Source organism: Kogia breviceps, chromosome 15 (genome assembly GCF_026419965.1).
Source record: "Kogia breviceps isolate mKogBre1 chromosome 15, mKogBre1 haplotype 1, whole genome shotgun sequence".
NCBI lineage: Eukaryota > Metazoa > Chordata > Mammalia > Artiodactyla > Physeteridae > Kogia > Kogia breviceps.
Window position 1 is genome coordinate 70080793 of NC_081324.1, and position 22930 is coordinate 70103722.

The following is a 22930-nucleotide window of genomic DNA, read 5'->3' on the forward strand; positions in this document are numbered from 1 at the left end:
ATATAGGTCACTACAGAGTATTGAGTAGAGTTTCCTGTGCTATACAGTAGGTCCTTATTATTTATTCTATATATAGTAGTGTGTATATGTCAACCCCAACCTCCCAATTAATGCCTCCCCCTTTCCCCCTTGGTAACCATAGTTTGTTTTCTACATCTGGAACTCTATTTCTGTTTTGTAAATAAGTTCATTTGTACCACTTTTTTAGATTCCTCATATAATATTCCTCATATGATATTTGTCTTTCTCTGTCTGACTTACTTCACTCAGTGAGACAATCTCTAGCTCCATCCGTGCTGCTGCAAATGGCATTATTTCATTTATGGCTGAGTATTATTCCATTGTATATATATGCCACATCTCCTTTATCCATTCCTTTGTCAATAGACATTTAGGTTGCTTCCATGTCTTGGCAATTATAAATAGTGCTGCTATGAACATTGGGGTGCATGTATCTTTCTGAATTAGTTTTCATTTTTTCCGGATATATGCCCAGGATTGGGATTGCTGGGTCATATGGTAGCTCTATTTTTAGTTTTTTAAGGAGCCTCCATAGTGGCTGCACCAACTATTACATTCCCACCAACAGTGCAAGAGGGTTCCCTTTTCTGCACACCCTCTCTGGCATTTATTGTTTGTAGACTTTTTGATGATGGCCATTCTGACTGGTGTGAGGTGATACCTCACTGTAGTTTTGATTTGCATTTCTCTAATAATTATGTTGAGCATCTTTTCATGTGCTTTTCGGCCATCAGAAGATTTTGTTGAATGAATGAAATGGGAAAACAGTTGAGCCTTGTGAATGGGCAGAGCCCAAGCGGACTCGGGGGTGACCATTTACTCTATGGTAGGAGTATAAAGGGGTCCTAGGACCAAAATATTTGAGAACAAAAACGATAGAATCGCTATGGATGGGGTGGTCAGGGGAGGTGTCTATGAGGAGGTGACATTCGGCTGAGACCTCCGGGCCACAAAGAAGTCAGCCATGGGAAAAGGGAACAGCCAGTGCAAAGATCCTGGAATGAGAAAAAGATAGTTGCCTTAGAGAAATAGAAAGGCAGGCAGCCTGGCATCCCAGAGAGTAGGGCAGTGCCCGATATACAGGATGGACTCAGTGAATGTTTTCTAGGTGAATAGAGAGAGAGAGAAGGAAAGAGAGAGAAGATGAGAAGAGATATGGATTTTCTCTGATGCACTGTCCTAGGTACAAAGTAGTGCTATTTAAAAAATACATTGACAGTGGTGATGGTTGTACAACGGTGTTACCATTGTAACTTTGTAATTCAGTACCACTGAATTGTGTACTTAAAAATGATTAAGATGGTAGGGCTTCCGTGGTGGTGCAGTGGTTAAGAATCCGCCTGCCAGTGCAGGAGACGCGGGTTTGAGCCCTGGTCCAGGGAGGTCCCACATGCCGCAGAGCCGCAGAGCACCTAAGCCCGTGCGCCACAACTACTGAGCCTGTGCTCTAGGGCCTGCGAGCCACAGCTACTGAAGCCCGTGCGCCTAGAGCCCGAGCTCCGCAACAAGAGAAGCCACCGCAATGAGAAGCCCATGCACCGCAACAAAGAGTAGCCCCCGCTCGCTGCAACTAGAGAAAAGCCCACGCGCAGCAACGAAGACCCGATGCAGCCACAAATAAATAAAATTAAATAACCATTTAAAAAATAAATTTATTTAAGATGGTAACTTTTGTGTGTTTTCCCACAAATTACAAATGAAATCTGTACCCTATTGTGTTGACTTTTAAGGTCATGGTCTTGAGAAAAGGCTGGCAGAGCCCACTCCTATTCCTTGAAAATGCCACTGGCTCTCCCCTCCCCGCCCACCCCGCCTCCAAATTATGCATCCACTGCCTCTTAAGCCACAGTCATCCTTTGGGTGTGAGTTAGTTTTAATATCAAAATGGTATTTTCAACAAAAGAAACTACATTCGTGGGTGAAAACAAAATGCCAAGTTCAAACTCCATTGCTGGATCCACATAAAAATATTGGTTTTAATCAACAGCAGAATTTCTGTCCCCACATTCAGCATCCCCGGAGGCAATGACGTGGAAAATGTTCTCTCTGGTCTATTCAAGTAAAACAGTGGGTCCCTGGGTAGATTCTCAAGAGGGCCTTTGGGGTCTTTTGTAGGGATGGGACCAGCCCCATCCCCTGCAACGTATCCCTCCAGCTCAATATGTACAACTAGCAATATCTACACAAGTACAGCCCCCCGCCCCCCCGGCAGGGACCACAGTTGCCAATCCCTCCACTCTGCCTGTTACAAAGGGTTAAGCATCCCCTTCCAGCTGGGAGGCCAGCTCCCCATCTCCTGAGGTCCTGCTCCGAACGAGCTAGACGTTCATCGGAGTCAAGGCCAGAGCAAATGTCAGCACGCCCAGCTCAGGGGGTGGAGAACAGAGTTGCCTCCCTGGCCTCAGCTTCCTCTAGTATTAAGTCGAGGACCCACACACTCACACGGAATCCTAGAACCCCACCACCATCATGGGTCTCAAAGGGGGCCCAGTCCCAATCTTTCCGCCTCCAGAAGGTTCGTTACCCACCAAGACACGCTTTTCCCTCCCTGGGACCAGCCTCTCAGAAGCTTCCTCCTCGCCTGCCTGCCCCCACTTTGCAGCCACACAGGACTAACAGGGTCCCTCTCCAGTGAGATTCTCCCAGCCAGTGACCACATGCCCTCGGATCTTCTCCCGGAGTGTCATGACAACAGGGGCCGGGGACGATGTGCTTTTACGGCTGTTCTTCTTCCAAGCCGTCGTTGCTCCCTCCACCAGGCCCCTGCCTGGCAGGAACATAGGCCACCTTCTTTAGCTTAAGGTGGATTTGAGGGTCCTCCTCCTTTCAAGAACTTCGAACCAGTTTTCTAAAATTTGGCCAGAACGTATTAGAAGCTCCTCAGAATTCCACCTGGGCTGAAACAGTCACACGGTCAGCCTAGAACTCAAATCTAACCTCTCACCTCCTCAGGTGTCCCATCCACGGCGCACCGCCCCCGCCCCTGGGATAAACTCTCTGGCAGCACCGTTTGGTATTTGTCCATTTCCCACCTGCCTCCTGCTGCGCTCTCCACGACCTTTCCAGAATTTCTTCGATCCTCTCCGATCCCCAGAACTTTGTGTCCGCCATTCCCGCTTCCTGGAACTCACCCCCACTACACCCTGCCCGGCCAGGGCTTGGCTTAGATGTCTTCCTCTGAGAAAATTTACCCTGACTGCCCACACCTCACTCTACCCCACCCCCACTAAATACGCTAGCATTAAAGTTCCTGAAGATTGTGTCATGTTTAATCACCAGTCATTCCCAACGCCTAGCACCGTGCCTGGCACGCAGTAGGTGCATCTCATCCTTGTCTGTCTCCTGGGTGCTTTCACGACCCCACCATCCCTATCATGGCACCCATTTTACTGCACTACCTGTTTATTTTCTCCATCTCCCCCACTGAGCTAGACGAGCACCGTGGAAAAGCCCGTGCGTGGGTCCCAGACCCAGAGCAGTGCCGGGCACATAGTAGGTCCTCAGCAGCATCAAGTCTTTGTGGTTGAATAAAAAGGCCCCCAGAATGGGAAATGCTTCGAGTGAAATGGGGCAAGGCAGCCACTAGAGGGCAGCAGGCACGTGCTTTCCCCAGTGCAGGCTCCACCCCAGCCCCTGTTCTGCAGGCTCCTCCTGATGCATTCTCCTCTCCTTCCCTTTGCAGCTCTGGCCGGTGGATCGCCCTTCAGGCCTCACCACCAGCTCCGCTAAATTAGCTGAGTCCCTGACTATCAGAGAAGCTTTCAACCCCAGAGCGCACTATTCAGTGACCCAAGCAACTTGCCTGCAAGGCCTCCAGGCAGGCCTCTGCCCCTGCCCCTGCCCCTGAGCTGATCCAGTCCTCTAGGCCCTGCCTTGAGCTGTCCTCTCCCACAGACCCTGACTACCAGACTGAGCCAGCAAAACTGCCCCCTCTTCCCATTCCCCGCCCCCCAACCTGGTGCCCCCTCTTACTCCCACCCAAGAACCCCTGGACTCGTTGCTTCTCCTCTCTGCTCTCAGAGGACCCTCTCCCAGCACTGAAGAGATCCAAACTCCCTTCCAGCCAAACTCTCATCATCTCAGGGCAGCTAAATTGCACAGGAGTTAGAAGAGAAAGCTGAGCTAATTTACACCAAGGTGTAAATGGGTGATAGATTTACAACCGGTCTGACTATTCCAATCTAAAGTTTTATGTCCTAGAGCTTCCAAAGCTCTAAAGTCCCCAAATCAAGGACTCTAGGCCCTCACCTGATGACTGATAATTCCATACACAATGGCATATCCTCTGCACACACCAGACAGGCATTTTTAGGGCCACAAACGCTGCACCCACTATTGCAACTATCAGGCTATTGTTTAAAAGAATCAGAGCCCAAATGCAGGTTATAAGGGGTTGATAGAATATGTCCAGTGGCCAAAATCTTGGGAGGCTGACTTTGTTTCTGACCCCACCTCAGCAGACACCACTCCTCCATCAGGCCTGAGCCACAGCCCAGCCCCTCCTTTAGAGTACTGAGAACTTTCCCGACTTCAGATGGCTCTTCCCCAGAGCAGTGACCACGTCCAACACGACTAGCTCCGCCTCTCCCTGTGTTAGTCAAGTCCCAAACCTGTGTTAGCCCAGTCCCAGCCATGCCGACATCCAAGCTGTTAATAGTAATAGTGACAAGGAGGGTTAGACCTGTTGTTAGTCAGAAAGAAATCCACAAGCCGTTAGTTTCTGCTGAAAGGAACAGATCAGGAGGGTAGGAGTTAGTCAGTTGAAGGAGAGGTTAATTAAGAGCAGGTCAGAGCCAGGCCAGGAGGCTGGAGCCCCCAGATGGGTAGGGTTGGCTGTTAGTGGTCAGCCCTCTGGGGCAGCCAGGGCGAGACAGGGATAAGCTGGGTGAGAGCAAGAGTTAGTGCACAGGAGCCAGAGATTAGCCCAAAGAGACCAAGGTGCCCACTGGAGGTGAGGCATAAAATCACCCCCAGGTGTGGCCCTGGCTTAGCGGCTGGCGGGCTCTGGGGAGGCAGGCTGGTGTAGGGACATGGGTGTGAACAGGACAGGGAGCCAGGTATGAATTTCTGGCTGGCCCGACGGTCTCCAGGGCACCTTGGGCGCCTGGGGTTCATTTGTTGCTTCCCACTTTCTCCTGCAAACCCCTAACCCAAGATCTGCTTTCTTGCCTGGTTTCTCAAACTTCCCCCTGTGGACTGCCCTTCTCGATGACTTCAGTAGGAAAAAAGGCCCACATCTACTTCCAGTGTGGGAAACCCGGGTCTCCCAGTTCCAGGGATGGGAAGGGCCCCTCTAGCCAACTTCTCATTCTAGGAGAGGCCCCTCTCACTGATCTCTTGGCCATTCCTTCTCAGCACCTTGTGATAAGGCCAAAACTCCCCTCTCACTGACTTCTGGTGTAAAAGATACCCCTCTTCCCATCCTTCAAATGTGGGAAATGCCCCCTCTGGCTGACTTTCCTATGCTAAATGCTCCACTCAGTGATTTCCAATGCGGTTAAGACCCTTTCAGGGACTTCCAACGTAGGGAAGTCTTCACTTACTGACTTCCGGTGTGGGACACGCCCCTTTACTAACTTCCTGTGCGAGACACGCCCTTTTGCTGACTTCCTGTGCAGGACACGCCTTTCATTAATTGCACCGCGCCTCTACCGACCACTTGCCAATGGAGAAGATTCTACCCTCCCTTCCCTCCAGAGAAGGACACACAGGCACCTTCTCTCTGCTCCCTTGGCTGGGAGGAGCCCAGAGCTCTGCATTCTAGACCCACAGGCCTCCACACTCACACCCCAGAAGTTGCCCTGCCCCCGCCCACTCCTAGTGGCAACCAGCCTTGTGCACAGAGGAGGGATGCTGTGCTCAGAGGTCAACCTCCCTCCCACACCCGCAGGACTGCCTCTTCCTCTGGGCCACTGGTGTGGTTAGTAGAACCGGCCCAGTGGACTCCGAACTCACAGCCAATCGGGGCAGCAAAGTGGGGCATCTGTCTGCAGGGCCAGACCCAGGACCTCTGCTTGCCAAAAGGAGGGGGACCAGCCCCGAGGGGGGGCCCAGAGCTCGGCAGGGCTGGGGTTAGTAAGAAGAGAAAACAGAGTTAGTAGGGGCTGGGTTAGTAAGTCAGAGCACAGCACCAGCGGACAGGGGCGCCTCAGCAGACACACACTGGGAGTCGCTAGGAGAAAAGGAAGAACACACACAGGTCCATTAGTTTGTTAAGGGGTGGTCGGGGTGCAGTTGAGGCCCCCCGGGGTTAAGACGGGTTAGTAATTGAACAAGAGAGCTGTCTACGGAAAGAAAGCTGAGGAGGAGGAAGAGTGAGGGGAAGAGACGGTTAGGGGTTCAAAGCAAGTGTCCAGGCAGGGGGGTCTGTGTGCAGACCACCCAGAGCGACCAGGCTCTGCCAGGGTACATGATGGGTCAGGTTTTCTGGGTCTCCCACCCCTGCCCTCATATATAGGTTTTAAGTACCTGCCATGTGTCAAGAGCTTTATATTCCTGGGAACCCTCACTGCCGCCTGTGAGCTAAGCAGCAGGCCTCCCGTTCTGCTGCCGAGGAAACTGGGCTTCAGAGAGGCCAGGTGACTTGCTCAGTCACCCAGCAGGAAGCAGCAGACTTGGCGAGTCCCGTTTGCGGGCCCTGTCCTGGAATGTGGGTCTGCACAGAGATCCCAGGCCCTGGGCAGGGGCTTCCGGGGCCTCGTCTGCCCCACATCCTAGCCCCTGGAAAGGCCCACGAGCTGCAAGGTTAGTAGGGTCTGGCTGCAGGGGGTTAGTAGGGCATGCTCGGGCCTGGTTAGTGGGTTAGTCGGTTGGCAGGAGGCCAGGCACCTCGTCACACGCCACAGCGTCCCGGCCGAGTCCTGGGTTAGTAGGTTAATCACACCGTGCAACACTGCCCCAGCCCCTCCAGCCGCAGCTGCAGAGGCCTCCCGCCCCCACCAGCCAGGGGGCCGGGCCTGACCAGGGCAGGGGGTCTGCCTCCCAGCTCCTCAGCCCCGCCAGAAGCAAGGCTAGCCACGTAGACCCTGCCCAGGAGAATTTGGCTTCCCTACTTCTCAGCTCTGGGCCTCAGGGACCCTCCCCCACACACTTCGGTTCCCCTGAAAATGGACCCTGCTGGTTCAGGCTGGAAACCCCCTGCCTGGTTCTGGTCAAGCCCTTCCCAGAAGGCTGGATCCTGTCACACTCAGGCACGCGCAACACACACCAGCATCTTCCCACAGAAGGTCTGTTGCCCTAGAGCCACCGGGTCCAGTGGACGGCTTCTCCGTCCCCTACTGCCAGGCCTCTGGCTACTCCAACCGATGGCCTGCCCTCCCCCAAATCCTAAAACTGCATAGAGCTCACCTGGCTCCTGGAGCCAAGTTCAGACTTTCCAGCCCCAGGGAAAGGGCTGCCTTTCCAGCCGCTGCTACAGAGCACCTGACTGTGCCCTAGTTTTGCCATCTCTTTTCACAGTTGTAATTTTCCCACATAAACCCCCATGTAGACTCTCCACGGTTCTAACTGATGCTCTGTAAGAAAAGGGTTCTGTTGCCAGTAAAGTTTGGGGGGAAACACTTAATCTTCTGTCTGTCCTTGAGTAGTCACAATTCCCATCAGCACTTTCAAAGGCTCTGATAAGCCCTGCACTGCAGAAACCTACTGATTTGAACTTTTTTTTTTTTTTTTTTTTTTAAGAGCAATGACGTCTCCTAGAACTTACTTTGGGCATCTCTGCTCTAATTTTCCCTTGGAAACTCTCAACTAAACCACATCTTTCTCATCCTCCAAGGTCCTGATTAGTTGAGCCTCGCTGGGAAGCCTTTTCAGCCTACTCTGGGGTCTTACTCCCACCCACTCAAGCACCGAGAACCTGTGCCTCCGTAGACAGTTTTCCGCCCCACCCCCTAATTCTCTGTGTGAGCTGGTTTTCCCCCACTCGGCATGGCTGTGACATCCTGCAGGCTTGAATCATGGCCATATCTTCACTCATATTCCCCTCAAGTGAGTAGTACAGGGAAGGGCTCACAGTAGGTGCTCAATTCTGATGAGAGGGGAGGCCGTGCAATGCAGCCAATTTTGCTCAGTCTGATTGGAGAGGGATATTAAAAATACAAGAGGGGAAGCCCTAGTCAGAAATGCCTCCGGATCAAAGATGAGGAGTTTACAGTCCAGAGTGCCAAAAAGAGAGAAGCCCTAAATCTAAACTCCAAGATGGATGGGAGTGTTTATTGAGCACCTACTAAGAGTCAGGTGCTGTGCCAGGTGCATGATCTCACTGACTTCTCCCTGTGCCCCACCCCCACCCCCCCGCACCGCCGCACCCAGGTGAGCAGATGGCTCCAGTTTCAGAGTGGAAATTGGACTCACGGGGGTGAAGTGAGTTGCCCAAGGTTGTACGGCAGACTGTGCACCCTCAGACTCCAAAGCCCAAGCTCTTCCTGGGGGCTCCTCCTCGCTGCACTGGGTCCAGTGTCTCCCCGAGGCCTCCAGGGCCACCCTAGCACAGAATCTCCCAATGTTTCTACTTCCCGTGTCTCTATTCCTCCTCCTCCTCCCGACTGGGGGTGGGAATTCTAAAGGGGAGTTGGTTTCAGCTGTCCATGTTTGTGGTGACCACCTGCTGTGGACCGAATTGTGTCTCCCCCCCAAATTCATAGGTTGAAGCTGTGACCCCCCCAATGGGACTATATTTGGAGATAGGGCTTTTATGTAGGTAATTAAGGTTAAATGAGGTCATTAGGATGAGGCCCTGATCCCACAGGACTGGTGCCCTTATAAGAAGTGGAAGAGACACCGGATATCTGTTTCTCTCTGTCTGTCTCTCTCTCTCTCTCTCTCTCTCTACGCACAGAGGAAAGGCCATGTGATGACACAGCAATAAGTTTCTATCTGCAAGCCAAGGAGACAGGCCTCACCACAAACCATCCCTACCTCCTTGATCTCGGACTTCCAGCCTCCAGAACTATAAGAAAATGCATTTCTGTGGTTTCAGCCATCCCAGTGTGGTACTCTGTTACGGCAGCCCAAGCTGACTGAAACAGGTCCCCTCCCCACCCTGGGAAAAGGACGTTGGGGCTCTTAAACTTGCCTAAGGAAAGCCGAGGCGGCTCTTGTGCAAGCACTGGGACTGGCCCCGGCGGGGGGCTGGAGGGAGCGGAGAGCGAGGAGGCAGGGCGTGTAAGTGAGTCTCTGCGCCGCGCGATGGGGAAGCTGCATGTGTGGGGAGCCTGCCCTGCCTGCCTTTGCCCCCCCGGGGACAGGGGTGTGGCAAGGGGCAGGGTCTGAGATTGGGCTGGGGGGAGGCTGATTCCAGACCATTCCCTGAGGATGTCAGGAGCAAGGCCCAGTGTCTGCCTCCTTCTGGTGAGCGCCACGACGACGCACACCCCTCCCCGCCTCCAGCCTGGGTCTCCTCATCTCTTGTAAACTCTCTCCTTTCAGGATAGCCCCTCCCAGAGCTCCGTAACACTAGGGAAAGGGCCAAGCTCCCCCCAGGCCCGACTGCCTCCTCCTGGTCACCATCAGGGAGAGAAACAAGGAAAAGCCCCATCCGAGAAGCTCCCACAAAACCGAGAATCACTCACACAGCAAACGGCGCAGGACAGACTGCAGCCAGTGGCGTCCCGGGAGCTGCATCCACGCTCCATCCCACTGGGAGCTCCTCCCCGACTCCCGTACTCCCATCCCAGGTTCCTGCCCCTGTCCTATAGGGTCCTTGGAGACCCAGCCTTGGCGAGGGTGTGGTCAGCGGGGCCTTGGCCCAGGCCCAGCTCTGCCTGGTCGCTGGCAGGGATTCGAGGAGAAATCAAGTCCTCACGGGGTCAGGAAGGACCTCCAGGCCTGGACCGTAGGGCCCAGCAGGCAGGTCCAGACAGAAGCGGAGGGGACGGTGGGCAGCCAGCCTCCCTCACAGGCCTCGCGCTGTCCTCCAGAGCCAGGTCTGTCCTCGGCTGAGCACCAACCAGGAGGGGCCTTTATCCCCGGGGGGCTCCGGCCCAGGAGTTGGGAAGGATGAGGTCTCCGGGGAATTGTCCAGGGTTCCAGAAAACCACCAAAGGCTGCTCCCTGTGTCACCGTGGCCAGAGTCCAGGGTCACTCGGGAGTCCTGGAGAGGCGGCCAGAGTAGGCACAGCAAGTGAGGATGGGGGCGTAGCCTCCACCCCGGCTCTCCACAGTCACACCTCTGCGGGGCCCTTCGAAGACCCCCAGTCTCCCTCCTGTGCCACCAAGGCTGAGACAGGGCGGGGTGAGGGCTTCGGATTCTCTGAACGCATACAGAGGGTGCCCCATCTTGGCAGGGCTCGCATAGGGGGTGTAAAAGCAATAAAGGGGCCCCGGAGCCGGCCCACAGGCTTCAGGGGCGGACAAGAAGCAAGTGTCCAGGTGGGCGAAAGGGCCTTCAGAGCCCTCGGGAGGCTCGGCTTCCCTTTACAACATTCCCGCTGAGGGGACCTCGGTACGCCTCTCCCCCAACACACACACACGTACACACACCCCCACAACCCTCCCAGGACGGGGAGCTCATTCCCTCACAGAGACTGTGATAAAGCACGTTCTTACACGAAGACCTGAGAAGGTGGGACCGCATCTCGTGTTGACCTCCGGATCCTCAGCTTCTAGCGGGGAGAAGGCGCTTGGTCCGTGTTTGCGCTGGAGGAAGGCATGTGCTGAAATCTCTGCCGTGGACCCACCCGCAGTGCTCTTGATTCAGTCCCACCACCTCCACCAAGACCACGCACAACAGCAGGGGTGCTTGGGGCAGACCTGGGTACCTGGGCCTGGATGGGGGCAGAATCAGCCTCCAAGCAACAAAGCGCAGCGGAACCCCTCCCTGACACCTACCCGGGCTTACCTGGCAGCGTGCAGCTCCCAGCTCCTACCCCACGCTGACCCTACAGGTCCATCCTGGAAGACAAAAGAGCCAACCACGACACAGGAGAAAACCGCACCCAGGCCCTCTCCCCAGCCCGGGCCGGGCCGGAAGTCTCTGCTAACAAGATGGCCCAGCCCTAGGAGCCAGGGAAGCCGGGCCCAGGCACCGCGCCCCCCGCACCTCCCTCCCTCCCAGCCCAGAACACCCCTGGCTCCCTTCGGCCGCCTCCCTGTTCCCTGCCAGCAGTGGAATGTGACCCCAGAGAAAGGGGAAGCAGCTTGAGTGAGAGCAGCAAACAGAGCCGGGGCTCTGGAGATGTGGTCCCAGCTCTGTCACCCCATGTAGCCGTGGGAAGTCTGCACCTGTCTCCGAGTTGTGGAGCCCAGCCCGTCCGGACACTCATGCAAAGCGCACAGTGATAACCCATAGTCTGAGGCCGTGGGTGGGGCGCAGGAAGCACCCTTCTCTGCTCAGCCTCAGTTATCTTTATGCCCCCGCCCTCATCTCCCATTCTCTCTTCTGATGCCCCAGAAAAAGAAAAGCTTGGGGAGTCAGATGGTGGGCTGGGGTTCTTTGATGACTACCCCAGGTCGCCAGTCTGGAGAGGACCAGAGGTTGCCCATGAATCATGAGCCAGGACCATCTCCCAGGCTTTGCTTTCAGTGACAGCTAAGCTGTCTTCATCCACTAGCAGACCTGGACCAGGAGAGTCAGGGGCCCTCTTGGCATATTTTCAGAGCTTGCTGTCTGCACCTGGACTTAGGGCATGGGTCCAGAGCTGGAGCTGTACTCAGACCCTTACACTGCGAAGCACGTGCCACAGGGTCCCAGTGCCAAGGTCCCCGCTCGACTGCCAGGCAGAGGAGCCCTAGCCAAGTTTTATAAACATGATGACAGAGGGTCAGAACTGAGAAGGGAAGGGCCAGCCCAGACCACCGGGAGTCCCCGGCCTCCTTCTGACACCAGATCTACAGGTGCTCAAGATGAAGTCATTAAACTCAGCTCCTCAGAAGTTCCCGAGGGTGGAGTTTGTAAAATACTAGCCTTGATGCCAAAAGTGGGGTAGGAAAATGACTTTCTGGGGCCTCGTAAAACAGGGACAAGCTCTTTCTTTGTGGCATACAAGTGAATGAGCCGCAGCACTGATTTCTCCCCCGACTTGGGGATTCGGAGATGCTGTACTTTCCTGTACAGACCAGGAGAGGGCAGGCTGGTAGGCTGTGGGCTGTTAAGTTTGAATACTTATCTGCAAGGCTGCTTCCCAGTGTGGCCGCAGAAATTCCTTCCTTTCTCCTCTATCCCAGGAACCTGCTGCACTCTGTAAATAGACCCTGCATTGCTCAGAGGAACATTGTTTAAACACAATAACCCTTTCCCCTGGCCCTGTGGACCCAGAATCCCTGTTACGAATAAGGTAATAGAGGTTTCAAGGGGAACTTTAGCTCCTGCATCAAGCTGACAGCTGTCTAGGAGGGTAGAAAGGGCTCTGAGGTCAAACAAAACATGGGTGAGATTATGGCTTCCAAACCCCACGTACCCGATGTATGACTCAAAGTTAATTATTCTCAAAGGCTTAGCCAGTGCCTGGCACACGGTTCATGTTCCAAAAATTATTTTCCCCAGTTAATGATTTAAACTTTGAGTAAATCTTTGTGTAATACTGATGTCCCAGAAATATGGGCCATATTTATCCTGCAGGATTATATGTCTCCAGGGGCAGGGGGTGTATACACCCCACTTAGGGGGCACGGATTACATTTAAATCCCCTGTCTTGGTGAATGGCTAAATAAACTGTAGTACACTCATATAATGAAATCTACTCACCAATAAAAAGGAGCAAACTATTGCTACACACTATGACAAGGATAAACTTCGAAAATATTATACAGGGTGAAGGAAGCCAGGCCCAAGAGACCACATGCTGTTATGAGTCCATTTATATGAAATGTCCAGAAAAGGCAAACCTATACAGACAGAAAGCAGATTACCAGTTGCCACGGGTTAGGAGTGGGCTGGGTTTAACAGTAAATGGGGGTGAGGGATCTTACTGGGTCAGTGGAAATGTTCTAAAACTGATGTGTAGTGATGGGTACAGAACTTGGTAAATGTATGAAAAAGAAACATTGAATTGTGCACTTGAAATGGGTAGGTTATATGATATGCCTCCATGAAGTTAGACAAAAAAAAAGGGGGTGAATTACTGACACAGGTGATAACAGTGTGAACCTCAAAAACATTATGCTGAGCAAAAAAAGCCAAGAGCAAAAGATTCCCTAACAATGAAACGTTAGGAAAACCGTCAAATCTATAGGCATAGAAAGCAGGTCAGTGGTTTCCTGGGGCAGGGGCTGGGAGGGGCGGGGCAGGAGGACATTTTAGGGTGATGAAAATGTTCCATATCTCGGTTGTCGCAGTGGCTACACAGGTGTATACATTTATCGAAACCCATTGATACTCTAAATGGGTGCATTTTTACTGCATGTAAACTACACCTCAATATAGTTCGCTTTTCAAAACTCACTTAGACGTGATGACAGAGGGCAAGGATCAAGAAGGGTCAGATCGGGCTTCCCTGGTGGCGCAGTGGTTGAGAATCCGCCTGCCGATGCAGGAGTCACGGGTTCGTGCCCTGGTCCGGGAAGATCCCACATGCCGCGGAGCAACTAAGCTCGTGAGCCATGGCCGCCAGGCCTGCGCGTCCGGAGCCTGTGCTCCGCAACGGGAGAGGCCACAACAGTGAGAGGCCCGCATACCGCAAAAAAAAAAAAAAAAAAAAAAAAAGAAGGGTCAGATCAAAGGCCACACGGGGACCTGGTGGTGGGCTCCCAGGTCTCAGCATCTCAGCTCCCACTAGCCCACACAGACTCCACGGCACCCCTACTTCAAGCCAAGGTCAGGGGCCCCATCAGGAAAGCTTCGATCCAGGGATTGGACACCAGAGAATCCCTGAGGTCCCGCCTACCGCTGAAATCCACAAGGTCTCCTGCGCGTGTGGATTTCGTGGTGGACCTGACCACACGGCATGAGGCTGGTCTCCATCACCCCCAGGGGTGCACAGAGGAGAGGAAGGGTCACCTTGGTTACTCCTTTGATGCTGTTAGGGTCCTGGTGGCCACGTGAGTGTGTGCGGTACCACATGGGTGGGCACCTCCATCTGTCACTGAGAGAGAAAGAAAGAGGGATGGGGGATAAAGATGTAGCCATGGGCACATTGGACAATAGATGCCAGGGTCCTGTTCTGAAATCACAGCATTTGCCAAAAGTGATCTCCTCGGGTACAGATCAGAAGTGCAATAAGAAACCAGGAGGTGTCTTGGTGGGGCCTATGCCAACCAAAACATCCAAATGTGTTGGAAAGGACTTAGGCTTTACGGTGTGGCTTCCCATGCCTGCTCCGCCACCTCTAGCAAATCCGTTGCTTCCCTGGGCTGGTCTTCTTATCCACGCAATGGGGATAACGATGGTGCCCACCACACAGGGCTGTTGTGAGGACTACATGAGATGATAACTATTATTTATTAGCCTGCATTCTCTTAGGATCTTCTCTTGTTATGACTACCGTTGTCCACAGCGCTCATTAATGCCATCCATGGATGCTTTTTTTTTCCCCCCTAAAATCTGCGCTGTTCCCGGTAACAGACGACCAGCTGCCAGGGAAACATGCATTTGGTTGCATTTTAGGATCCCTCTGGGTTTGGGGTTGTTTTTTTTTCCCTGACTCTGGAATAAAATAGCTGCTCAGAGAGCTGGGGCATAGGAAAGACGTTGGCCTAAATTGCTTTGGACGAGTGAGTGCTGAGACACAACGGAAGTTCCTGGGAATAAGCGGATGTGCAGGGCGCCTTTCAGGCGCCCTGCACAGGAAGAGGCTTCTGCGCATGCGCAGGACACACTGTTTCACAAAGTACTCAAATACAACCTACACAAAAGAGGAGCTTCAGTATTCACCGCTTCCTCAAACAAGGGAACCCCCGAACTGCGGGTGGGGGGTGCCTTTACCTGACAAAACAATGAGTGGGGTTTTTATTCCCATTTGACAGATGAGGAAACTGAGGTTCAGAGTCCAGTGCCTTGCTCCACGATTACCCAGCTAGAAAATGATGCCTCTGGATTCTAACCAGGCCTGTTGAACCCCTAAGGGGCAGAAGGCTCCTGTTCAGATATGGGGGTGGGGGTTAAAGGAGAAAAGACCTGAGGAAGGGATGTATCAAATGCAAACAATAGTCATCGGTGTTAGTGTTACTGTGAGGGAATCCCTGATGATTGCTAAGCCATCTGGGTCAGTTTATTCCAGTGGCTTCTGTGGTCTTGAGGCAACTGATTATGTTCACTTTTAGGAGAGGAAGTGGCGTAGTGTAATAGGTACACAGACACATTTCACAGCCATACTAGTTGCAGGTTCAAATCCTGACTCTACAACTAACATGCTGTGTGACCCTGCGTTAGTCGCTTCACCTCTCTGAGTCTCAGTTTCCCATCCATAATGCCCAATTCCCAGCCTTATCGTGGGGTCTCCAAGAGGCAGCACCCAGCAAGAACCTTGGTAAACGGTTAATAAATGGTAGCTGGAGTCAGTTACCATTAATCATCTACTCCACACCCCTGAGTACAGGATAGCTCAGCCCCTCCCGCCCCTCCATGACTCACCTGGTAGCTTCCAGAGGGGCCCACCTGGCACAACAAGGGAGCAAGGGACACCTGCCTCATCTGATCCAATCAGCCTGGAGAGGGATGAGGAGACATGTCACCCTCAGCCGGCCTTTGCCTCTGCCCCTGAGTATCGCTGGCTATTGTTCCACGGAGCTCCAGCTGGCAGATGAGCCAGGCCTCAGAGAGACACGTTTCCAAACAAAGGACACGGCCTTAAGTTATTCACCAGCCCATTGAACCTGCACAACAGCCTCAATGCCCCAGAAACACTGCTGCTTGGAACAGCCTGAGTTTCACCCAGGAGAGGAACCGACAGCCCAGTACAAATAAAAGCAAATAAGGAAGTTTTCTCTGCAAGATTCAGGGACGGTAGAAGTGACCTGAGCTGATAGTTGATGCACTAAAGTAGCAATGTCTTTACTGGGTGTCGGGCACTTTACACACACTGGTTCAGAGCCTCACAACAGCCTTTTAAAGCAGGGGTTATTATTCTCACGTGACAGATGAGGAGACTGAGGCTCAGAAAAAGGAAATTACTTCCTCCTGAAATTGACACAGTGTAGGTGGGGAGGAGGATTCACAGCAGAGATCCGTGTAACTCAATGCCTTCTCTTTCTACCACACTGCAATGCATCCAGGAGGGATCAATTCAAAGAGCAGAATCCTACCCTGGGTGGAAGCAGGGATCAGGTCCAGAGAAAGGATCTTAAAGGCAGAGACGTTAAAAACAACTGGCAGGACCAATAATAAGGAAACACCAACCCACTTACAATGATTTCTGCCAAGGGCATAAAAACACAGAGAAGCACCTCTGATATAACTTTTTAAAAGCAGTGTACACAGAGCACAATTTCAGTTAGTATCTTCAGGAATAGAAAATATACTGCAGGGGAATATGTGAAAATAGTAAATACAGTAGTTATTCTTGGGTAACAAAATTATGGAGTTTTCATCTTTTTTTTTCCAGTAGTTTGCAAATCTTCTATAGTTATCATGCATTCTATTAAACTTACTATGGTCGTTTTAAAGATCACCAAAAAATTACATTTTTGTCTTTTTTTTTTTTTTTTTTTTGGCGGTACGCGGGCCTCTCACTGTTGTGGCCTCTCCCGTTGCGGAGCACAGGCTCCGGACGCGCAGGCTCAGCGGCCATGGCTCACGAGCCCAGCCGCTCCGCGGCATGTGGGATCTTCCCGGACCGGGGCACGAACCCGTGTGCCCTGCATCGGCAGGCGGACTCTCAACCACTGCGCCACCAGGGAAGCCCCAAAAATTACATTTTTGAATTCATTTTGAATGTCAGCATAGAGAGTGTTTCTTCTAAAGTTCGTGGTACGAAGTTATGCTTCCTTTTGGGGGACTCCGAAGACTTCACCCCTCTCCTCCCTGAAGGAGTGGAGATGGGCCAAAAATGCAGCAAGAAGGATATAGGGTAGATTTCAGAAACTTATGCAATGACAACGGTCATTAAATAATAAAATAGGTGGGCAAGGGAGGCATAGGCGATGTTACCCTTAAAATTCTTTCTTCGTGAAATTAACCAAACTCAAAGCTAATCGCTGCCAAAGTGTCCCCGAGGATACCTTTCTGCCCAGATTGCTACATGGTTCCGGGCTGGGGTGAGGGGAGAGGTCTGATCCTCTATATGATGAAGGGGAGGAGGGGATCTGAGTAAACATCCAGATGCCCAGCCCCACCCCGGTCCTGCTGACTCATCCCCCTGGCCACGTGGCCTGGACATCTGCGTATCTGAAGCAACGCCCCTAAAGTCTGAGAACCACTGTCCGCAGGTTTCCCAGTCTGTCAAGAGGAATTACTCATCCCTACCCTCCCCCACCAGCCCAGGCAATCGCGAAGCTCCCAGGCGCTCCCAAATGGCACTGCGCTTTGGAAGGTAGAGCACCGTAGCCTGAATGAGCGTTTGGCTCTGGGCCTCACTCAGACTGAGGCTGGCACCGAGAAAAACAAAGCCGTTCTCTCCCCACCTCTCCCCGCAGTACCACCTTCCCCCTCCCCGCCCCCGCTTCCCGCCGCGGCACTGCAGTGGGGTGTGCGCCCCAGCAGTCCGGGAGCAGGGCAGCCGCTGGTCTGGAGTCGGGGATGACGGTGAGGAATCTAGGCCCCTGGCCTCCCCTTTCACTGCAGAGAAGCAATTTCTCTAGCCAAGCCTCCGGTGGGGGAGAGGAGAGATCTGGCCCCCTCACTCCTAAAGTCCCAGCCTCTCTAGAGAGTGTATTGGGGAGGAGTAGGTGGGCAGCTGGTGGGTTCTGAGGTCTCCCCAGACCGTTTTAAGGAAGTAACATAGGCTTTAGAGTTGGACATATCTGGATTCAAAATCACTGTCTGTGTGACCTTGGACGTGTAGCTAACCTTCTCCAGAGCTCAATTTCCTCATCTTTAAAATGGGGTTCTTACCATCTCCTGGGACTGTTGCGACAATGCATGCAAAGCTCTAAGCGTGTTGCTGGCATACAGAAAGCTCTCCATAAACTGATGTATTATTATTATCATTGTCAATATCATTATTCTGCTCAATGAAGAGGTTTTCCGACCCTCTCCATCCTTTTGGAAGCTGGACATCTGGAATTTGAGTCCCAAGTGGAGCACGGGCAGGTGCTGGGCGGGGGAGCGGGGGGGGGGGCGGGGGGGCTTGGTGTGAAACAACAGGGGCTCAAGAACCCTGCTCCACCATCCCATCCCCCATCTCCAGTTCTGAGACCACTGAGGGTCTCTCCAAGCCTTGGCCAGTTCCGGTGGACGGAAAAGGTCCAGGGGGACCCCTCCTGTTCTGTCTGGTAGCGGGGGGAGGGAAGGGTCTTTGTTCCGCCTCAGATCATGACTGCAAGACCCCCATGGGCACTAGACTCCATTGCGAACCTCCCCGCCTCTTCCCCTATGCCCCACCCAGGCCGGAGTCCTGGCTTCATTTGACAGCTGCGGGCTGGAGAGGCTCTTCGTCCAACAAATGAGGGGCACTTCACACAGTGTTTGCCACCCCTGAACCCTGCCCGGGACCCCGCACCCTGCCCGGGACCCCAAGCTCGGGGAATTAGGCTGTTCCCAGCGTGCAGACAAGGATGCTTGGGAAGGGAGGGCTGTAGAAAGGGGCGTCCGGCTTACCTCGGGTCCGCGGTCCTGCGGCGCCAGTGCAGAGGGCTCTTTGTGCCCCAGCTCACAGCGCAGAACTGGGGGAGCCCCTGCAAGCGCCTCCCATCGCAAACTCCTCCCCGCACTCGTCCGCAGCCTCCCTCCCTCTGGTCCCCCGAGCGCAGCCGGCGTCGTCTTTGTAGCTGCTGCAGCGCCCATGAAATTTTAATGCGGGAGCGGCTGGCGGGCGGAGGCGCCCCACCCCCGGCCCTCGCCTCGGCCCTCCTCCCGCCTCACCGCGCCCCTGCAACCCCACACCCTACCCTTTACCCCCTCGCGGGGTTCGGGGCCGGGGAGGCGGGGTGCGGCCGGGCGTGGGGGGAGCGCACAGCCACCCCCGTGGCACAAAGGGGCGAGCCGGGCTCCAGCGTCCCAGCCAACATGGGTGCCATGGCAACGCTTGCCAGGCTGGACTCGACAGCGGAGCGCGAGCGCGCAGGGACGGAGAGACGAGAGGCGAGCGGCGCATGACTGCGGACACGGGGAGCAGAAGCCTGGAGCCGCGCATAGGAGGACACGAAGAGGCTGGTGCCGGCGTACCAGGTGCTTAACCAGCACGGCTTGGGTGTATGCCTCTCAGTTAACCCTGCACGTGGCTATGGTGGAGTCAAGATCCGAACCCACGTCTGAGACCTCACGGCCATGTTCGTGCCACTATACCGCTTGGCCTAACAACTCATAGGTGTGGCTTTTTTTTTTTTTTTTTTTTTTTCCCAAACTGCCCTCTCCTTTGTACCTACTATTTTTCTAGAGTAGCAATGTTAGAAAATGGTCCTAGAGCAGTCGTTCTAGACCGGGTCCTAGACAAGCGCCATTACATCACTAGGAATGGAGGTACCCAGGCCTCTCCGCAGAGCGACTGGATCAAAAACGCTGGCGTGGGGGGCCCAGAGATCTGTGTTTTAACAAGCCCTCCGGGGGATGCTGATGTTTGAGAACTACTTGGCTAGACAATTCCAGTGGCCTCTACAGCCAGGCTATCCTGGGTTTAAATTTCAGCTCTGTCCATCCCCCTTAGCTTCACTCCCTTTCTGAGACTCAGTTTCCTAGTCCACAAAGTAGGGATAATAATGGAGTCCACCTCATAGGGTTGTGTGGGTGAAATACAGGAATACATGGGGGGAGGTGTGCTTAGCACAGTGCCTGGCACTTAGTAAGGGCTTAAAACATATTTTTATGCCTATAATACTATGACATCTCCTTTAATTTTCACCCCTCTGTGTATATTATTTATCATCTCCTCTGCTCCAAAAAGGACATTAAGGCTCAGAGAGGCAACCAGAGCTGCCCAGGTCCCTGGTAAGGGATTCATGTGGGATTTGGACCCACCATTTCAGGTTCCAAGTTTACTAGCTATTCACTCTACTACACATCTCTTGCTGGGACCCCCCCCCAGCCTTGATCTTCAGAAAATCCAGACCCAATTCAACAAACCTATACCACATTTCCAATGTGCACAGCCCAAGACCATTGCAGGAACCACGAAGATCCCAGGGAGGCCAGAGATACTGCCTCCACCCGGACAGACCTGGCAGTCCTGCCAGAGAAGTAAGACTCACGTGGAACAGTAAGAGAACAGGCAAGATGGGGTCTGGTCACAGCATAGCCCAGAGTCCACAGCCAAACTGCTGTCATTACAGGTCTATGACTTTCCCCTCTGTCACCAGATCACAAACAAAAAAAGAAAGGGGTTCAGCATGACAGGTTCTAAATGAACCCAAGGGATGCATAGGGATCACTCCTTTCTTTGTTAAGTGTTCCCAGACCTCCTATTTCATAATCAGTTCCCATATCCTCCTGAGGGTCCACCCGTCATTTCCAATATCCATTTGGGGAAAAAAAAAAAAAAAATCAAGGCACTTGCCGCTCCCAAACTGTCAATGCTTCTCCTGTTCCCTGGGGCTTCTCAAAGATGAACAATAATGATCCTGTGATCCTATTCCCAAGCATCTTTGGTTCTAGGGATATCTTTTCAAGGAGGGCAGCGGGAGGAAGAGAGGAGCAAAAAAATCATCAGAAGCTACAGTGGATTTGCTGGGAAGACACCGTGTCTAACACAGGTGGATTCAGCATGATCCATAAACTGAATGATGCAAGGAGAGGGCAGACCCCATGTCCAGCGGGTACCGAAACCGGTGAGGTGTGGTCCTGCCTGCTGCCCTCTGTCCCTGGTTCTCTAATTTCTTTATCATGGGTAGCTCAAACTGGTTCTCCTGAGGGATTCAGTTGGTCCCTTGCCTTTCCTCTGTCCACCTGCTGAGTACTTTTGCAGTGAACAAAACCTTCCCTTGAATTCTCCATTATCTTGGGAAGGGGAGGGACCCACGGTGGTCTCCTTCATCTCCTTTTTGCTCCAGGCACCGCTGCCGCCTCCTCCGGGATCCACGCCTTGTCTGATATCGAGAGTTGGCATCCTTCTTGTCTCTGACCCTCACCTTATCCTGCGAGTAGACCCATGACATGGCAGAGTACATCCCCAAGATGGTAGATGTCATTCTCACCACAACTCACCAAGAACCCCATCCTCCAGGGGACATTTACGGGGCTAGCCTGGGCCCCGGGCAACCCACAAGTGGATAAGGGCCTCAGATGGCAACCCAAAGGGAAGTGTCAACGTCTTCTCTTCTGCCTCTCTTAAAAGTGGCTTGAGCTGCTTATCATGGAGTGCCGGTTGCCATGGCAACAGGAAGAGGCGCCATCATTCTGGAGCTCCATTTCCAAATAAAGTTTCCTCCTGTAAGCTGGACCAGGTGGTTACCTCACTTATTCACATGAGGCTCTGCAAGCCTAAGGAGTCTTGGGCTCATTACACCTGCACCCCCCCACCCCACAGCCCAAGATTTCCAAGGGAATTCTGACGCTGGTAACATGTCCAGGAGAGGGGACTCTGGTTTCTCTTTATCCCTAGAGCAGCCCCTGGAGACATTCAGGTGGTCCAGGAGTCCAGGGTTCCAATTACAACTCTGTCATCAGCCTGCCCGGTGCCTCTGGGTAGTCACTTACCCCACTGTGCCTCCTTTCAAAAATTTTTTTTTAATTTTTTGATTTTATTGAAGTATAGCTGATTTACAATGTTAATTTTTGCTGTACAGCAAAGTGACTCCGTTATAGATCTATATATTCTTTTTCATATTCTTTTCCATTATGGTTTATCACAGGATATTGAATATAGTTCCCTGTGCTCTACAGCAGGACCTTGTTTCTCCATCCTATATATACTAGTTTGCATCTGCTAATCCCAAACTCCCAATCCAACCCTCCCCCACACCCCCTCCCCCTTGGCAACCACGGTCTGTTCGCTACGTCTGTGAGTCTGTTTCTGTTTCGTAGATAGTTTCATTTGTGTCGTATTTTAGATCCCACACATTAGTGATATCATATGGTATTTGTCTTCCTCCTTGTGGCTTACTTCGCGTTGTATAATAATCTCTAGGTCCATCCACGTTGCTGCAAATGGCATGATTTCATTCATTTTGATCGCTGAGTAGTATTCCACTGTATACATGTACCACGTCTTCTTCATCCATTCACCTGTCGACGGCCATTTAGGTTGCTTCTGTGTCTTGGCTATTGTGGATAGTGCTGCTATGAACATCGGGTTGCGTGTATCTTTTCGAATTGTAGTTTTTTCTGGGTATATGCCCAGGAGTGGGATTGCTGGATCATGTGGCAACTGTATTTTTAGACTTGAGAGGTTTTTGAGAAGCCTCCATACAGTTTTCCATAGTGGCTGCACCTAAAAAAAAAAATTTAAGTGAATTTCACGTAATGTAAAACCAACCCCTTTAAAACGAGCAGCTCAGTGGCCTTTAGCACATTCCCAGTGTTGAGCAGCCAGCACGTCTATCTAGTTCCAAAACACGTTCAGCCCCTCCAGATACTACCCCACACCCACTACGCAGTCATTCCCCTCTCTCCCCTCCCGCCAGGCCCTGGCAACCCTGAATCTGCTTTCCGTCTCTTATGGATTTTCCTATTCTGGTTATTTCCTATAAATGGAATCATATAATATGTGTCCTTTTGATTCCAGCTTATTTCACCAAGCATAATGGTTTTGAGGTTTATCCACCTTGTCACACATACCAGCACTGTGTTCCTTGTTATGGGTGAATCATATTCCATCATATAGATGCAGGATATCTGTGTGTTCATTCATCTGTTGATGAACATGCGGGTTATTTCCACCTTTTGGCAATTGTGGATCATGCTGCTGTGAACACGTGTGGACAGGGATGCGTCTGAGTCCCTCTTTT

General features: G+C 52.6%; 1 long non-coding RNA gene across 6 annotated transcripts; it reads right to left on the reverse strand.

Annotated features, from left to right (window-relative positions):
* Window positions 1–1876: 1876 nt before the first annotated feature.
* LOC136792703 (uncharacterized) lies at window positions 1877–19016 on the reverse strand. Of its 6 annotated transcripts, XR_010836878.1 has the most exons (8): window positions 18941–19016; window positions 18651–18823; window positions 15528–15601; window positions 13843–14040; window positions 13402–13586; window positions 10859–12197; window positions 10567–10656; window positions 1877–10111 (listed from the first exon to the last, which is right to left on the reverse strand). It is a non-coding gene; the product is annotated as an uncharacterized lncRNA (long non-coding RNA). The 6 variants fall into 6 exon arrangements; XR_010836881.1 differs by lacking the exon at window positions 18941–19016 and having other exon boundaries at window positions 13956–14040; window positions 18651–18833; XR_010836879.1 differs by lacking the exon at window positions 18941–19016 and having other exon boundaries at window positions 13402–13479; window positions 18651–18832.
* Between the last annotated feature and the right edge of the window lie 3914 nt (window positions 19017–22930).